Source organism: Oryzias latipes, chromosome 24 (assembly GCF_053564925.1).
Source record: "Oryzias latipes strain Hd-rR chromosome 24, Olatipes_Hd-rR_3.1".
Lineage (NCBI taxonomy): Eukaryota > Metazoa > Chordata > Actinopteri > Beloniformes > Adrianichthyidae > Oryzias > Oryzias latipes.
Window position 1 is genome coordinate 16,696,286 of NC_136260.1, and position 18,193 is coordinate 16,714,478.

An 18,193-nucleotide genomic window follows, 5' to 3' on the forward strand; every position below is an offset into this window, starting at 1 on the left:
AAGCAATATTTACTTTGGATAAAAAAAGATGATATAATAATGTGCAAAAATATAGATTTTCTTTTAGAAAGATGAAACAACCTGCAAAGCTTCTAGCGTAGGTTTTACTGTGGATTGTTCAGACACATAGCCTTGGGTACATCCTCTTGTGTAAAATAAACCTCTGCCACTTCCTTCTGCTGGTTTCCACCTTAAAACTAAAATCTGAACACTGTTTTATATGAACAGAATGGTAGTTGGGGATTTGTGGCTCCTATTTTTGGCGATTCTTTTTTCTTTTTAAATCACCCCATTCTATTTTCTCAGTTGTAAAGTGGAAATAATGTTTTAGACAAGCCTGGGACAATGGTGTGAGGATGTGTGTGTCTGTATGTGTGTTACCCCGCTGTGCTACTCTCCTTTACACAGGAACTGAGTCCTGCTGTGCGATCGTGCTCAGTGGAGCCCAGCCCACACCCTGCAGGCACACAAACACTCCAATACAAGTGGACACAAACACCCACACACACACACCTTTGGATTGTGCCCGATTGCACACTGCAAGTTGCATAGAGCTGTGTTCTAAAGCTGAGTTCTAAAGCTACATTCACACCGCCCTCGGAAACGCACGTTTAATGCTGCACATCTTTTTTTTTTTTTTTTTTTTTTTTAACTTGTCCTGTCCAACAGCTAGGCAAACAGATGAGAGCTGAGGGCTGCACATCTTTAAAATACATGTTGTATGCTTCGGCGTTCAAGACTGTCGTGTTGACGCGTAGCTACGCAAGTTTTTAACGACCATTTTCGGTCTCTACGTACAAAACGTGTTTCTACTAAATGACCAGCTAAACCAGGTTAAACTTTGACAGATTAAGGACTCGGAATTGGTTGTAACCAAGACATGGCGACAAACCTCATGACATCTCAGTTTGTTTTTCAAATAAACAGAAACCAAGGCCTCACTCTTCACATGATGGTGATCCATATCCACCTTTGCAAGGATTCTAGCAATTTCACTGAAACTTTTAATGCAAGATTTGCACCGCTTCAACATTTCGCTCCAACCCTATTCCAACTGTGGGTGGCAGACGTGCGCTGCTTGTGAATGCCGTAGCCACTAAGGCTGGGTTGATAAAATCAATTAATGGATCTGAATTGATCCAAGCTTAATAGATCAATAATCAATCCATAAAAGTAGAGATGGATCTTTTATCGCTTTCCTTTTCTGGTGATCTAACTTATAACTTATAAAAGCAGTAAACCCAAAGTCGACCTTCTTGATGCTCACACATAATGGAATTTCCCATAGGACAGCTAATGCTTACGCTCGGTCGACCTAAACATACATTGCTGACTAAATTGGAATATCTTCACAGCGTATATAGATTATTAATATATTTCTATACAAATATGTTTAAATGTGTTAACGGTTTAAATTCAAAATCGAATCGACTGGATCGAAAGAATCGAAAATCGAATCGATCCAGGCTCTTGTGAATCATATCAAAGCGATTCTGGAAATTATTGGTGATACCCAACCCCAATGGCCACGCACCTATAGGGCGTTCTTCAACAAATGCCCAGTGTGTACGTAGCTTCACACAACTCATGGAGCAGCGTTAGCAACAGTGTTTTCCTCTTCCTCAGTGCTCCCAGAACAGGAACTGATGGAAGCCATTTCCCATTGGCATGAAATATGCATTAGTGTCTTCCTTTCATGTCGGCGCAGAGCTGCGTTTTGTGCAAAAAGTCCTGGGGATATGTTGTGATACTTGGAGACCACCAATTTTTATCTTCAGCTTTTAATTAAGAAGGAGAATGAGGTCCACCAGAAAGGCAGCTAATTTTTATTAAATGGAATTTCTGGGACACTGGGCTGCTCCAGGGCTGCATATAAAGTATTTCTCTAAAAAGACTCTCTAAACCGCAGCCCTACCATCCATTATTTCTCATCAGAAAAGAACACACCGAAAGAATACGAGGTACCTATCTTATAATTATTTTAACCACTCACCTGTTATGTGTCATTTTCTTTTTAATATTGAAAATCTGCAGTCCCTGACAGAATCTATTGTTCACCATGTCAAGCTATCACATCTCAGGCGCAGCTTGAAGGCCGTAAGTCGGGTTCTGTCTCGCATAGAGACGTGGCAATCAGTCATTTTTGACAAGTTTCTGTACTAGATGGGAGGTGGGGGCTGTGCCTGTACTCAGAAGAACCTCAGAAGCAATTCCCAATCTGGGTACACGACCACCACTGGTTGGTTCTTCTCTCCCCTCTCAGGCTAGTGCTCTACTACTGGATTATCCCTATATCTGTAATTAAAGGCAGCCAAGGGGAACGGAGATGGAGTCAAAGGGGAGAGGAGCACAGAATAGGTGTCCATATTTCACAGTGAGGCGGGCTGTCAAGTTACATCCAAACGCTTTATACCTTTGGTGCAAGCGTACAATGCAGTAAAGGTCAACCCAATTTCTTGAAATAAAGGTAGGGGAAAAATGGGGCTAACGTTGGTTAAAAATGGCATCATTAGCAGATGACTAAAAGCAAAATAATAACTTTTAGATCAACATAATTTGCTCAAATTCTTTGCTTCCAAAAAGGTAAATGACTCCCCTTTCTGTTTTGGTGTTAACCCCCTCATGGTTTAGTCTATCTGACCAACAGAGAACTCATTTTGTGTGAAATGAAGCTTAAGCCCCTCTTCAATAGGAGCTGAAACCAGCACCTGAGTCTTTGTGAGTGTGCTGTTGGGGGCTGGGGTGATGTTTGAGCCAACAACAGCCAGTGTGGTCATTCCTGGATCACAATTTGACAAACTACTGTTAAATTGGAACGCTTAAATGCCAACTTGACTTTTCCTATGATCGTTGGATGTTTGAAAAAGGCTAAGGCCGTGTATTGTATGTTTTTCTTTGTTAATACAAGAAGAGTGGAATGTCAGGGCTATTTAGGCATTTTCAAGAACATGGCTTTAGCATTTGGCGTTCACACTGGACAGTAGCCACCCGATACTAGCGCACATCTGCCACCAGTTGGAAAAGGCTTCGTGAAAAATTCACTAATCTTGCTCCAGACTTTTTTCTTTCACAGCTCTATTCCGATATATGAAAGACTTGGTGTCAAAATTCCAGCCGGGCAAAGGCCACAATTATTCATTTCTCCTCCATTGTCAATTTTCAAATGGTTGGTCTCATAAATTAGTAGGGATGCCATCCATACGACACTTCCAAATCTGTGTCCCTGATTCATCAAAGTTTGACCTGGTTTAACAAGCAATGTGTGCTCAATAGTGTGCAATTTGCACACAGCCCAAACATGCTTTTAAAAATGTGCTTGAATGTGGGACTTTTGAAGGCGGAAGCCCAAAAAGCACATTTAGACTTTCTATAGGAAGTGGCCAGGTGAACGTAGATGTGTACTTTCTGCAGCTGCTGAACTTCAGCATGCTTTTTATCTGATGTCGATAAAAGCTCAGATAAAGCTCTCTGGAAACCTGGAGTTTTGGTCTGTAATCCAAACAAACTTAAAGTGGTTCTGTACTTTGAGTAATGCTTTTCTTTTTTTTCCTGATACCTTTTTTTGACAAAAGTAAATTGCTTTCTCTTTTCTTCACACCTGCATGGCCATGTGCATTGCAAGAGTCCGTGTTTTTTCTAGTCTATAGGCAGTCGAAAACAATTCCATTCTCCCAACATGCTTTGAAACCTTAATATCACATGCGGTGAGCACGTCCTGTTCACTCTCATACATCTCAAATCTCTTTACATTTTCTTTATATCTCCTCCGGTTTTGTGAGTGTAACCCCGTTCCGGGGCTTTGTCTCTTGGTCCAAGCTGGCCCGTCTTCTACAAGATTGGAACCTGTCACAGTAATGGGGTCTGTGACCTCACGGCGTATCTGTGTGGCGTACACACAAGTTTGTGCGGTGATGTATGGGCTGTAAAATATTCCAGCGGTCTAAATAGCATGTCTGGCTGCGATAAACAGGCAGCCTTGGATATCAGTAAGGTGGTAACTATTGTTTATTTCAAGTGATTACTTCATGACATCCATAAATAAACACCGACTGCACATCTTTGAGTTGATACCCTTTAATTTGGGTTTGAAAAATGTGAACCCATTAACAGCCGATGAAAAATAAAAAGGCATTTGTGAAATCCTATTTGTGGAAGAAAAAAAGGGGGATGGGGGGGTTTAGAAACCATTTATAACAGGGAGACTCCAGCGCTCTCTAAACCCTCTGAGTCTTTCCTGGCAGCTTTTTCCACCATTTTCGTTCCAGTCCAAATGTAGCTCACCTCAGAATAGACCCCATATACCACCATCTCCATGATTAAGTAAACCACCACATCTTCCAGGTCCAAGGCTTCTCCAATGCACAATCACTGCGTCTGCAAAATAGACAACTCATAATTAAGTGCAGTCTACCTCTGGTTATTTAATAGTCTGTTTCTACTTGGTCTCTTCGACCTTTCACTTGAAAAACCTTGAGAGTTGAGATGTTTTACTGCAGCCAACACAATTACACATCAAAAGTAAATGCAGATTTAAAAGATGCCTCTTATATTTGTTTTTACTCCTGACGAGTCTCGCTCTGCACCTTTTCTGCTTTCATTCCTCCAGCTTTCATTCAACCTTGCTTTTCTACAGTAAGAGTAAATATGACGAAAAGCAAGCTCGCAAACGGAGGTGAGGCATGGATTTATGAACTTACTTTTCTTTGGGGGGGGGTTCTACTGCTTTCCAACAGAATAAACAAGATGTATTTTCTCTTCACACGGGGAAAAAAATGTTTTTTGTTTTGCCAGAGAGATGAGAAAACAAGGGTGGTTCTGAGTGTAAGTTCTGAGATGTGGAGAGAATTAAATATTTCAGCAGGGAAAATAAGTCGGGTAGGTAAGAAATTAGGAAAAGACAAATTTTTAGTGTTTGTTTTAGCCCAAAAATAAAAATCTGTCATTTTCTAAGACATAGTTGTCTCAGAGAAGCAGGAGTTAATTCGAAATTTGCCTCTGAGTTGTGGGACGGACTGTTGGTCCAGATCAACCCCACCCCCCTTCCCCTCTCCATTGCTGAGAGCTCGGAGCAGGGAGCTTGCAAGGCCGCACAGTGTATTTTCTACGTCACAAATACACTCTTTTTTCCTGATTCACAACAATTTGCATAAAGGAATACTCAAAAATGCAATTTTGAACTTTATTTTCTTTAAAGCCACTGACGGGTGAAGGCTAGGCTCCGGCACCCTGTGACCCCGTAAGGGACAAAACAGAGTAAGATGAAAAAATGAATGAATGTCGGCCATCATCAGAAATAAAGCCACAAGAACATGTTAAAAACAAAGTCTTTGGAAAGTTTGCAAATACTTTTAGCATATAAAAAGAGCAAAGTAATAGAATGGATGGAATGGAAACAAGTTTGTCGAATATATATATTAAAAAACAAAACAAAAAAACACACACATAAAAAAAAGAGAATATAAAAAAAACGTTCATGCTCAAGAACCGTTATAAACGCAAACAGAACTTTTTTTTCTTTTTTTTTTCCTTCCATATATGAACACATATATTATAGACAATTATACAATTATACATATTCGAAATAATAGAGGCAGTTACCGTATGTTGTCAAAACAGGAAATCTAGTTGTTCTTTGTAACTCAAAACAGAAAACGTAAAGGATCAAAATGTTTTTTTGTTTTTTTATTTGTGCCAGGGGTCTTTATCCCATGATCTGCTAAATGCTTATCGTCAGTTTCCTCATTTTAAATTGCAAATTCAAAAACTATTCTGAAGGACTGTGTTGTGATTAGATGCAGTATGGTGTAATAAGAAGAAGGATAAGAAATGCAGATTAGAAATATTTACATGTTGAATCTTTATGTTGTGAATTTAACAGGATTTTAGTGTGGTGTGGATCACATGCTGAACCTGTCTGCATTTTTTTTCTCCACTGATTACACTGAATTTAGAAAATTTTGGACTAAGAATGTGTGAACATTGGCCAATTAAACAAGCATTATGAAAGCACATCAGTCTTGAAAGTGCTATTTTTTTTCTCCCCCACCCTGCCCATGTGCACTTTGGTGCCACAGTCTCCTTCAGCAGAACAGAGAATGACATTTAATCCCCTGACATGTCACCTTCTTCATGGCTGCAGGGGGTGTGAAGACATTTATTTGTTCATTAAACCGTAACCAATTCAATCAAAGTATTTTTTTTCAGGTTAAACCCAGTTCCAGTCCATTTTACATGTCTCCAGCTATGTTACTCACAGAGCTTCAAATCATCAGGATTTCTTTTCAAAAGAGAAGTTTAAGATCATTTGTAAATATTTGTCTCAGTTCTTTCTGAGGAAAATCTGTCTGAAATAGAAGATCTTTTTGGCATTTTCATTCAAATCAAGGTATAGAAATTGATAATGAATCTCATCCGCTGAGCTTGACAGAGCTGACTGGATTCACCCTCAAGGCAATCCTGAGTAGAAAGAGCGTCAGAGAGCTTGATCTCTTTTTATGCGCTTTTAATTACACACGGCTGGCTGGACTCCAGTCCCCAGAGAGCCGGGTGAAGCACTCGTCAAGACAGGGAGGGCGCGGGAAAAAGCAGGAGGCGGGAGGATCACCGGCACATCTGAGAGTTCATTCAGCAGCGACGTTTACCTCAGCCACAGGCGGCTCTTGTGAATTCCACAGTATTTTGAGTGACAAACCAGTGAGAGACTGTGTGCAGGTTTCCAGCACATCATTATCAACAATCCAAAAGCCTTTGTATTCCATTCTGAATCCCCTGATGTCTTATGATGACAGGCGTTTGGGGGCATTTTATGACCATTCTAGTGTTTGTGCCCTCTGCTCTGAATCTGTCACTTTTTTCTTTCAGTAATCAGTTTTCCTACTCGCTGTCAGGGTTGTTAGGAAATGTGAGAGGACGCACAGTGCTCAAGTATGACCGATTGATCGGGAAGACAGCAATCAGCTGTGTCAAAATGCTGGGATTACACTCATTCTAGCGTGTGTTTGCCGTCAGAAGATGTCTCAGAGTGACCATTGTAAATCATGTGACCTCATTAACGCATCAGAGTTTGCATAGATAAGCAGTTAATACATTTCAAAGTACCATAGTTTTCAAAGGAAAAGTCGCAGTTTTTTTACATAATTTGGCCTGGGGTGCGATTTACACTCCAGAACGACTTGTGTTTTTTCTTCTTTATAATTATGCATTTTTTGACTCCTGCGACTTGAACTCAAGTGCAACTTATACTCCACAAAAAATGTTATATCACTAATTTTTCCTCAGGAGACTTGCTGTCTGTGTTAACCCTGTCACACCAAGCTGCTCTCTCCGATTTATTGACACACATACCAGCAATTCAGACCTTGCTCAACCGATAAAACCAAGGGACTATAGCACAGAGAGACCTTTTATCTATCCGGGAGGCTTCGTTCTCGTGATTCTCACCTCTGAGAACTCTACTTTACTGCTAAATGAGTAGTGTAACCTCTAGGCAATGTCAAGGTGAAGGTAGCGCGTCACTGCCTCCCAGGCGGGCTTTTCAGAGCTCTGCCTCTCTCCAGTTAATGACTTGGAGAGTGTTACCTGAGCGAGGACCAGCCAGATGAGCCCAGAGGAGATGGTCAGCCTGTAATCACAGACAATCATCAGCTCTCTCCCAGGATTTCTGCCTCTCTGCACTGAACAGCATGAGGCCTGTGCTGTGATTTGGGCTGTTAGATGGGGGTGAAAGGAAAAATCACTAAGCAGAGGATTGGGGGTCACTGATTTATAACAGACACTCACCAATGAGACTTTGATATAGAAAAAGCCCAATATGGTTTTTTTCTCTATAGACAGAGTGAATAGTTGTAAGGGCTCTTAAAGACCTGATAAACCCACCAGCTGTTCAATTTGTAATGTTCAATTATTTCCCCTGATGGTGGAACTTAATAAAGCAAAAGACAAAATTGACATAATAGACTCAAAATGTATTTGTATTAAATAGATGACATCTAAGTGAACAAATGAAGAGAATGAACCCTAATTTAGACCGATGTATTCCACAACTGAGAGCTCTCTGTTTACATGCTCTCCCGCCAGCTCATAACCCGTCACGCCTTTGACTTAACATTACCGGGGCAACAAAAAATGGCGAGCAATATTGGAGCTACTCCGAGGTACACTTTTTAGCCAGATATCACCTCAGACGAGGAGATTGAAGAGAATGAAGACCAACAGCAAGTGAAGATGCATCAGAATGGAGCGGAGCAGGGAGCTTGTGGCCTAACCAGAGTATTTTCTATGTCACAAGTAAGCTCTTTATCCATCGGAATTTCTTTTTGTCCGTTTTCTGATTTACATCAACGTGAATAAAGAAATCCTCACAAATGCAATTTTAAGCTGAATGTTCTTTATATATGTCCTCCATCAACAGAAAAATGCTACAAAACATTTTAAAAACACCAAAAACATGATTTTCATGAGAGTCACATCTGAGACTTTTAGGTCTGTATCATCTCAAAGTTACAAAACACTCCTCATATGGCACAGATACATTTTTAAAATGAACTGAAAGTGTTTGTTTACTAGTGTAAAAGCAGAATCCGCCAATAGTATTATCACAAAACGTTCAGCTCCCAGCCAGTTAGATTAATCTTTTTTACTTTTAGATAAAAAACATCTAACCCTCCCTGTAGGTTTTTACTGAATGGTAAATCTCTTAGGGGCTATCTATCTTCAGATCACCATGAGCTTTAAAAATTTGTCAATAGCAATGTCTTAGAAAAGATTAATAGATGCAAAAATCTAAATGATGTTTTTTGAATTCCTATGAGTTGCCATTGTGTGCCAAATGCAAGAAAAATTAAGCTTTCCTACATAGAAAGCACTTTTCAGTAACTGAGCTACTTTAGAATGAAAAAAAAAAAAAGCTAAATTTAGCCAACATTAAAATGTAAATCTATTAAAGCTATTAATGTTCTTCTGCTCTCAAAGCATTCAAGTATGAAATACAAGCCAACACGGGGTGGAAGGAATAATATCAGCCAGAAACAGCTGACGTTACGCTCAAACCCACAAACGGCGTGACCTTCTGGTGGGGCTGCCACCCTCCAGCCGGAGTAAAGGGGAGGAAAAAAGTTCTGTGAAGCTTGACATGGTGGACCCAGGCACCGTGACTTCTTGACCCTCCAGGCTAAATCTAATGGAAGTTTTGCTTTTTCCAGCTCGCCTGTCTCTCTTCATCAGCACACAGCGACCCCCGCATAGCCTTCAGCCCTGACATTAATATGGAATACAGAATGGTTGCTCACTTATTTTTACAGCCAAGTTTGCTGGTGCCACTCACAGAGAGCCCATCTCCACAAGCAGAGGTCTGATTTAGTGGCTTGACAGGAGAAAAGAAATAACCCCTGCTTTAGAGCTCGCCTGTCAGCTACCAAGCTGTAGATGTGAACATTGTGGTGTGGGGGAATATAGTTTTTTAGGAATGTTTTGGACTCTCTTCAGCCCTAAACCTCACTTGTACGTGCTTCGCGGCTGAGTCTGCTTGTCTGCTTTCTTCTGTGGTCTTTCATCATGTTCACTCCCTGTTCTGGCATGGCTGCCAGTGTAGTTTTTGTGTGTGTGCATGTGTGTTTATGTGCAATGGAGCCCAGAACTTTACTGCCATCTTGTGGCTGACTCACACCCACCCCAGTCAAAGGGGTCAATGAGGTTACCTTTGAGATCAACCGCTAACACTGAAACGCATGACGACAAAAGTCATAAAATGTTTGGTAAGCAGTCTTTTAATTCAATTTGTGTTGGTTGGGCGATTGATAGATCATTGCCTCTAGTCTATATATAAGTGTTGCAGGTCATTTAAGATAATAAGTTTGTGCAAATTCCTCTTTGGTACTTTGCACCAACCCTTGTCTTACATTTGCATATAAATTGCAGAAAATGTGATGTTGCTGCTAAATTGCTTAACTGCCACCAGTTTAAAATTCATGAATTCTTTTAAATTTTGTGAGGAACGGTGGAGTGATCAAAAAAAAAACTGTGATGCTGTAAGAAAAAAAATGGCTGCAGGTGCATTGGTATTTGGTCTGATATGTTTTCTCCCAATTTGTGTATAAAAATATCCTCATATTGATGGTGTTTTGTTTGTGGGTGCGTTTAAAGATGTATAGATGTATTGCCCAGCCTTGTCGAGCAGATGGTTAGACGTTTCTTCTTTTGTATGTGTGAAACGTGTCTAAAAAAAAAAAAACGCCAAAGGGGATTTATGAACTCCAATTTTCTATAGAATACTGCTTTCAGTGAAATTGTAGTAAGATTTAAGGGTTGTATTGATTCACGTTTGAGCATGGAAAAAGTAAGGGGGTAACACCCCCTCCCTCCGCCTTCATCAGCACCTTATCTTGTGTGCGATCAGGCCTGCAGTAAGCCTTCTGATTCAAAGCTAATTCTTGTCTGCTGGTTGATTGTTTGCCTCAGGAGAACAAGGATGGCACTGAAAGTAATTAAATGGCCTATTTAGATTTTGTTAATTGATTTTGAGGAGTTTAGATAATTATTTTCTCCCTTTTTTCTGACCTGGTGTGTGTATCTATGACATTGATATTGCTCTTGAAAGCGGAAATCTGTTTGTCTCGTTTCATCCCGTGGGACTTGTTGTCCTTGTAAGGACTAAAGCATGTCCTCTGAACACTTCATTAGAGTCAGAGCATCTTTCAAGAATTGGTGAAATTCGATTAAAGGTGTTTGCACACTAGGATTGTGCAGCTGTTTCTCTGATTGGAAAGCCATCTATCCATTTTCTTAACCCACTTGATCCCTTTTGGGGTGGAGGGGCTGCTGGAGCTTATTTTAGCTATTGTTGATCAACAGTGGACAGGTAGTTTGTTTAAGACACTTTTACAGACACATCTGGGGAAAATATAGAATTTTCTATGAGCCTATTTGGAATGTGAAGCGAGAGCACTAACCAATGTACTACCGTCCAGCTTTGATTTAGTATGCAGTTGCGAAAAAAAAGGTTATTTGCTTTCACACTGCACTTTCGAGAACAAAGAACAACTTAGGGTGGGCTAAACCTTACAGAAAAAATATGCAGTTGTAACAGCTATTTCCTTAGGCAGAGTGATTCATTTATTTTATTTTTTCCTGTTTGTTTCATTACCCTATTGGCATTTTCTTTTTGTTAGTTTGCATCCCTTATTCTCAGGTGAATTGGAGTTTTCTTGGTTGACTTGCAAGTCAGGTGACCTAACCCAAACACCATTCAAATACCATTTGGTAAGTTAATGGTATGTTTTTGAACACATTCGTGCAACAATAGGGTGTATTAAGTTTGTTTGTGACATGTTGCACATTAGCTGCATTAGCGTGTTAACACCTGTAACTTCGAAGACTGATATAGCTAAAACAAAAAATACTGTGACTATGCTAACTCCTGTAAGTAATATATAAAAAATATATAGTCTGATATCTCTACACGTTTGCCACGTTAACCATGTTTGCTTTTTTACAATAACACCCAAGTGGAAAATGGGGTAAAGTCGGCTGTCTGAGAAACCAAACTCTAGTGTGGTTTAAACAGCTCAGTGTGAAAGTGTCAAGTAAGAGTCAATGCAGGTTTGATTGAAGTTTTTTGAAGTCAGGTGTGTTTTACTATGTTTGAGAGCACCTAGGAGTAAAACTCTTACAAGAAGTAGATAAGCCAACAGGAAGGAGTCCTTCAAAAGCCTCCGGCAGCACTTCAGAATTTATATTTAAATGTCCTCTTTGATGTTCCTGTGCATGCCAAACTTCTGTCGTCCATGACTTTTATTGAACTTAACCATGGCTGTGGAGTTTTAATACAACACAGTGTAACTAGGTTCCTTTATTTTCCCCACAAGTTGCATAATAAGTCTTTTATACACAGGAATTGTGCTGTCTAACCCACTTAAACAAAGATTTTTGACTGCATTTCCATCTTTTTTTTCATCTGTGAGTGTATATCAACTTCTAAAACTTCCTGTTTATGCATTTTGGTCACATGGCACATCATTGAGATTCTTTTTCCGGAATCTTTGAAATTTCCCCACTTAGTGTGTTTACACAAAGCTTTCAGATATGTTTCTCTCACTATGTTGGGATGGCAGGTCTAAACAGATGCAGGTCTGCTGTTCTCTACGCAAGGGACAAACAGTTTGGTCAGCATTGACGAGACTGACTTTGGTGGAGTTGTCCTATTTGTATAATGCAAAACTGCTCTGAATCCTGCAGAACATCATGCTTGTCTTACAAGCAAACAGAAACTCTGTAGTTTAATTTCATGCAGAATTGTGTTTTTTTTAAGTAAATAATAAGTTTTCTCTGTCTTTGCATGATGTTAAAGTCTGTTTTCTGATGGCCTCACCATCACTTCCCATCCTTACAAAACTGGTGCATGCTACCGCTGGTTGGAATGCTCAAGCTATGTTCACACCGCCCTAGGCAAAGCATGTTCAAGTGACCACTTTATATGAAAAATCTATGTAAAGAAACTTGAATGTGCATCAGGCTTTAAAAATCTAGCATTCATGTGTAGATATGTACATTTTTAAGACCATTTTCGGGGTCTATGTTCAAAACTCTAAGCCATTGTGTTAAACAAATTCAAACTTTGACCAATTAGGGACTCAAAGGTTGTAGTGGCGTATGGATGATGCCCCTTTTGATTCACGGAACTGCCAACCAGTTGAACATTGATCATGGAGGAGGGATTAATAATTTCTTTTTGTGCCCTGCCGGAACTATGAGACCAAGAATTGTTGTATTGTACTAGAGCTGTGAAAGAAAAAGCCTGAAGCAAGATTCACAAGATTTGCACTGCTTTGACATTTCGCACCAAGCCTCTTCAAACTGGTGAACGTAGCATCAGAAAGAAGTGCTCTGACAAGCCAAATCCTGGAAGTGATACTTCAGGTGATGCTACCTCGTTGCTTTGGTCCTTCTCCAACCCAGTCCTCTTTTTCTATCCCCATTTCTCTGTTCTCCTCTCCCATGACCTCAAGGAGTCTTCATAAGGAGCAGCATTTCTCATCTGTTTTTCTTCCCCTTACTTCTCCTCTGGTAGCTTTCCCCATCTCTTGGACTAACATGGAAAAAACCCAAACCACAGTGCTGAGTGACTCAATCAACTGATTGTTGCTTTTAGCTGGATCAGGTTACTCTCTTCTCTAAGACTATTTTTGCCTGTTTCCCCTTTCTTTTGGTGCATCTGAGCCACGTTTGAATCAGGATTTTTGACTGAAAAGACCGGAAAGTAAAAAATGAGTGAATAGAACAGAGAGAGCAGAATCGAAAACCTGAGCGGCCTGGTAATTTTCTGCTCCGTTTCTATAATTGCATGTATGACCATTACAGAGAGCAAACCCTCCGTTTTGAGGCCAGCTTGGTCATTTTCTTTGTGTGCACACAAGAACCAACATATCGAGAGGTTGGTTTTTTTTGTACTTTTGCCCTACTTAAATGAGCATAGGTGTGTCTCGTCCTTGTCGCTCCTATGGGATCGCTCAGTTTCAGAAGTTTACCAGCCTGTTCACAGCAGAGACAACAAAGAGACACTGTGAAAAAGCAGCAAGAAGAAAAGGAGGCTGTGGAAAGATAAGAGCAAACAGAAGAGAACTTAAAATAGATGAGAAATTTGATATTTCTTGAGGCATTTTTTGGTTAGCAGGGGGGAAAGACCAAGACATGGAGAGCCAAAGACCAGAACTCTCTCTGAATTGGCCAAATGTGAGTTGGACAATCCCCCCTTTTCCTCTCCACCTCCCATGTGCGCCGCAGCCTGCTGACTGGCCCTCCCTCCGTCTCTGCTCCGCTTACGCTTTGCTGCGCTCAGGCAGACACGCATTGTTCTCCACTGTACAGCACTTGTTGCTCCTGTTCACCAACAGTTAGTCTCTGTAAAACTGACTCGGATAGAAGTTATCGGTGAGTACTGACTTTCTCCTTTGCTTTGTGTAGAAAGAGATGAACTCTGTTCTTGAAATGATCTTTTAGTTTTTGAATGAAACGTTCTCTCAGAGAAAATATTTAAAAAAATCTTTTGTTTTGGTTTATTTTGTAGGGAAAGTTGGTGAAAGATCTGCTTTAGTTGGGAGTCCGTCTCACATCTTGTTTTTCACTGAATAGCTCCCTTTTTGCTGACTCACTCTATTAACCTACTTCATGAGGCTCCATGCAGTTTGAGGGTGTGTAGTCTATTGGACATGTGTTAGCCATTGTGTACTCCTGAGTAATTCTAGACAATTTGTCACTACTTTTCCATTTTGTTGCATATAAGAGTCGAATTTGTGAAAGCGGAAAATTGATGAAGAACAAATAAACGATAAAGGAGGATTCTGTGACGCAGCTATTTCTCAATGATACTCCCTGCAAGTACCACACAGTACTACCCCCCCCCCCCCCCCCCCCAACTGACCATTTGCTTAGTCTTCACATGCACACACATCCAAACACACACATGCATTCACAATAGGACCTTGTCATGTAGAGGGACTCCATTGTTTGCTGCACATAAATGTTTATGTGTGTCATAAAGTCCAGAAGTACTCGGACAATGAGGTCTGTCACCCAAAGGATGTGGATTTCTTTCCCTTTTTCTATCCTTCTCTCGGTCTCACCTCCTTTGTTGAGTTCACATCTGGATCTCCCCACCAGCTGACAAGGCACAAGAGTGCAGAGGGAGGTGTGGATGGGGACTTGAACAGAAAGGAGAAGGAAATCGGTGGGGGGAGTTTTCCCCTTCCAAACATCTCTTGATGGACTTTCTTGCTGTGTAGGAAGAACAAACTCACAATGTCATTGTCAGTGTGCGATTAAAAAGAGGAAACACTACACAAACACACTCTGCATATATGTTCTTGAGCAATAAATGATGTAGCTTACATTTATGGACATTTTAGTATGAGGCTACGTTCTCGCCACCCTCGACAACTTGCGTTTAAGTGACCTCTTCCGAAAAAAATGTCAATTGAAACAAACGTAAATGCGTATTTCAGACTACTGTGTTTAAACCTCTGTGTTCACATGTGGCTACACAAGCTTTTAAGAACGGTTTTGGATTCTACGTACAAAACGGATGCCATTGAACATGTGTTGAAAGTTTAACTAGGTTGAACTTTGACCAGTCAGGGACTGTGGTTGTGACGTATGGACGGCGTCCCTTTAAATTACTGAAGTACCAGCTGTTTGAAAATTGATCATGAGGGAAAAAATAATAATTGCCATTTGTAAGTCTTTCATATATTGGACTAGAGCTGTGAAAGAAAAATCCTAGAACAAGATTTGTGCCACTTTGACATTTTACACCAAGCCCCTTCCGACTGTAGATAGTAAACAGTAGAATTAAGACGAAGCACCTTCCTGATTGTCTGTTGTGAACGCCATATGCTAAAGGCACATTTAAGAATGTGTGTAAATGTGTATAAACACCCAGTGTAAAAATAGCTTTCCCAAATAGGAAGACCATTGCTTCCTGATATGGGCGCCGCCATGCTGAAACTAGTCGATGAATGACATCCCACCTCGATTTGTCCATTGTTTTTACAGACTATGGGTAAATATGAAAAAAGAGTTTTCTTAACACACATCCAAGTGAATTAGAAGTTGGTTATAAATGTGAAGAGTTGACAGAAGACAGCACAGTCCGGAGAGTGCTGGCGCTCCACGGACAGCGCTGGCCTCAACATGTGACAACTTTTCAATGGGAATTTCTCAACAAGGCCAAAGCTGTCAAACTTTGTCCTGTTCTCCGTCAGTCTCTTTGCTCTGCTACTTTCCAGCTTATTGGCCCAAAGTTTGACTCTGTGGCTCACTTGAACCATGATGACACACTCAACCAAAAAAAGAAGAAAAATATAATCCAGCTACACCGACCTGCCACTTTTTTAATTGTGCCTGATCATAATGGGTGGGGCCAAACACTCAAACGGGAATCACAGTATTAAATCTATATGTAGTTTAATCCTTTAAAGCCCACTTTATCAAAAAACTGACAGAAATTTCTATTTTTTTTAATTAAGATGTTTTTAAACCCTTTGATGGGGAAAATTTAAAAAAAGGAAAATCATTTTTTTAAGAGACATAGTATCAGTTATGATACATCGGGTGATTTGTTAAGTTTTTTTGGTTCACAATGATATTAGCACTTTACCTGCTTGCTTAACCAAACTGTGCATTTAGAAAAATACATTATCAAAAATGTTAATTTTGTGTCATAATTAACATTGTGTGTCTCCCCAAGGCAATGCAGTCGCAGTAGCGATTTGTCTTGGTTTGGGTTGGTATCAATTAAGATACAAAATTAAGAAAAAAAGCACCTTTGTTACCCACAGTCTCAAATTTGATCCACACATTTTTAACATAACTTATAAAGAATTAATCATCAAATGTTCTATTTTTCCAGTACAGCAAGTAGTCGTTGAATAAACATAGATGAGTTATTCGCACCATATCATTTGAAAAATAAGTGAAGCTTTACCTGCCAGAAGATTTATTTTGCAATTTTATGAAGCCAAGTTTTATCCAATGGATCTTTAAGGAAGGCTATGAGATGAGGCATGCGAATGAGATAAGGGTCTGAGAAATGCACGTATCAGAAATAATATGAGCTGGTACATAGGGTTAAGCTGTGAGCATCGATGATGGAGATAAATGACAGGCGTTCAGTTCTTCCACAGACTGCAATAGTTTGTGTTCAGCTGGCACTGTGTCTGCCCGTAACGCTGCTCTCCTCAGAGTTTATGTCTGGCTGTGAGCAGCTTTGTGAGATGAAACTGCCGTCCAGATGGTAGAAGTGTGACTGAGGTCACTGCTTTGAGAGCCTTTTACAGTCTGAGCTGAAGCATTAGTGTTGCTTTTTGACATCAGCAGTTTTACCTTCTTTTTCTGTATTTTCTCAAAAAACAACTCAACAGGAAGCAATGTTAGTTGTAATATTCTGCTATCATGCCACATCATAAAGTCAATAAGCAGATTGAAAACTGCAACCAATGCGATAATTTCATTCAGAACGTTAAGTAATCTACAGTTCTGTACTGTTTTCGTGCCAGCCATCAAATCAGAACAGAGACCAATCAAGCATCCGCCTCTCAAAGCTCTGGATTGTTTCGGTCACAGCGATAACATTCACCAAACGGCTGTGTCAGTGCATTGTGAACCACAATGAATCTGTCAGTCACAGCTAGACAATGTCTGACTGATTAGAGCAACCCAACAGGGGAACCCGGGGACAGCAGAATGCAAAAATCCAAAACAAAACTCATAAATGAGACAATCTGAGCAGCAAGTACAAATCTTAAGATTGTTTCACAATAAAAATGCATGCATTAAGTTAGAACAAAAGGGTGCCAAATGAAAAGTGAATCTGCATGTTCTCATTTCCACTGGAGTCAGAAACAGCTTGAGGCTGCAGATGGGGCTTTCTGTTTTCTATATAAAATAAAAATAAAACGTTAAAAAAAAATTATGTTGATATTAGCTGAATTGATTAATTTGTTGATTTTTTTTTATTCAGCTGATCCACATTTATTTATCTGGATTGGTCAGAGTAGGTCATGTTGCACGCCTCTATTAAATTTATTTTGTGGAGACTTCATGCCCAGAGGGCTTGTTATCGGAGCTTTGTTAGCTGTACTGTATTCACATACAGAGCCTCCAAACAGGTTTTTCTGACTTTTGTCTTTCTCTTGTTCATCTAACCACTCTTCATTCTTGACACTACCTCATTAGCCTCTCATCCTCTTCTCTCTGATTTTATATTTATGGCCTCCATTCACATACTGCATGAACATTCTGTGGAATTTGAACTGTAATGGAAGAGCAAACTCAATACGTTTGATGGCTGCTCTAAAATGTATTGATTTTTAGCTTAAAGGATGATTTGCTTAAATTGACTCTTTGTGGAATATCTCACATGCATGTTTGATTAAAACAGGGGGAGCAGGAACGAAGGGATTGTGGGGTATATGCTCAGTTTTCTGCTTTCTGATTCATAAATGGAAAAATCACACAAAAACATAAATCAAGTACATATCAAAATTGTTGTCTCTCTTCTGGAGATTAAAATTTTAGAGACCCACTCTGATTATATTATGATGTATTTTTTAAAGTGTTCCTAGTGGTCTTTTAATTAGGAATATGTTGTTTTTAGCCAAAATAAATAAATAAAAAATCTGTCATTTTCTAGGACATAGTAACT

At 39.9% G+C, this 18,193-nt stretch overlaps 1 protein-coding gene across 14 annotated transcripts in view; it reads left to right on the forward strand.

Annotated features, from left to right (window-relative positions):
* Positions 1-18,193, forward strand: part of sash1a (SAM and SH3 domain containing 1a) — a 167,971-nt gene that overhangs the window by 83,204 nt on the left and 66,574 nt on the right. For 3 of the 14 annotated variants that reach the window (XM_078942730.1, XM_078942731.1, XM_078942732.1), the window contains exon 1: positions 13,707-13,923. The exons of the other annotated variants lie outside the window; for them this stretch is intronic. The gene's annotated coding sequence lies outside the window, so the exon portion shown is untranslated. Of the gene's footprint in view, positions 1-13,706; positions 13,924-18,193 lie in introns of those variants that run through there. 14 annotated transcript variants of the gene reach the window in all.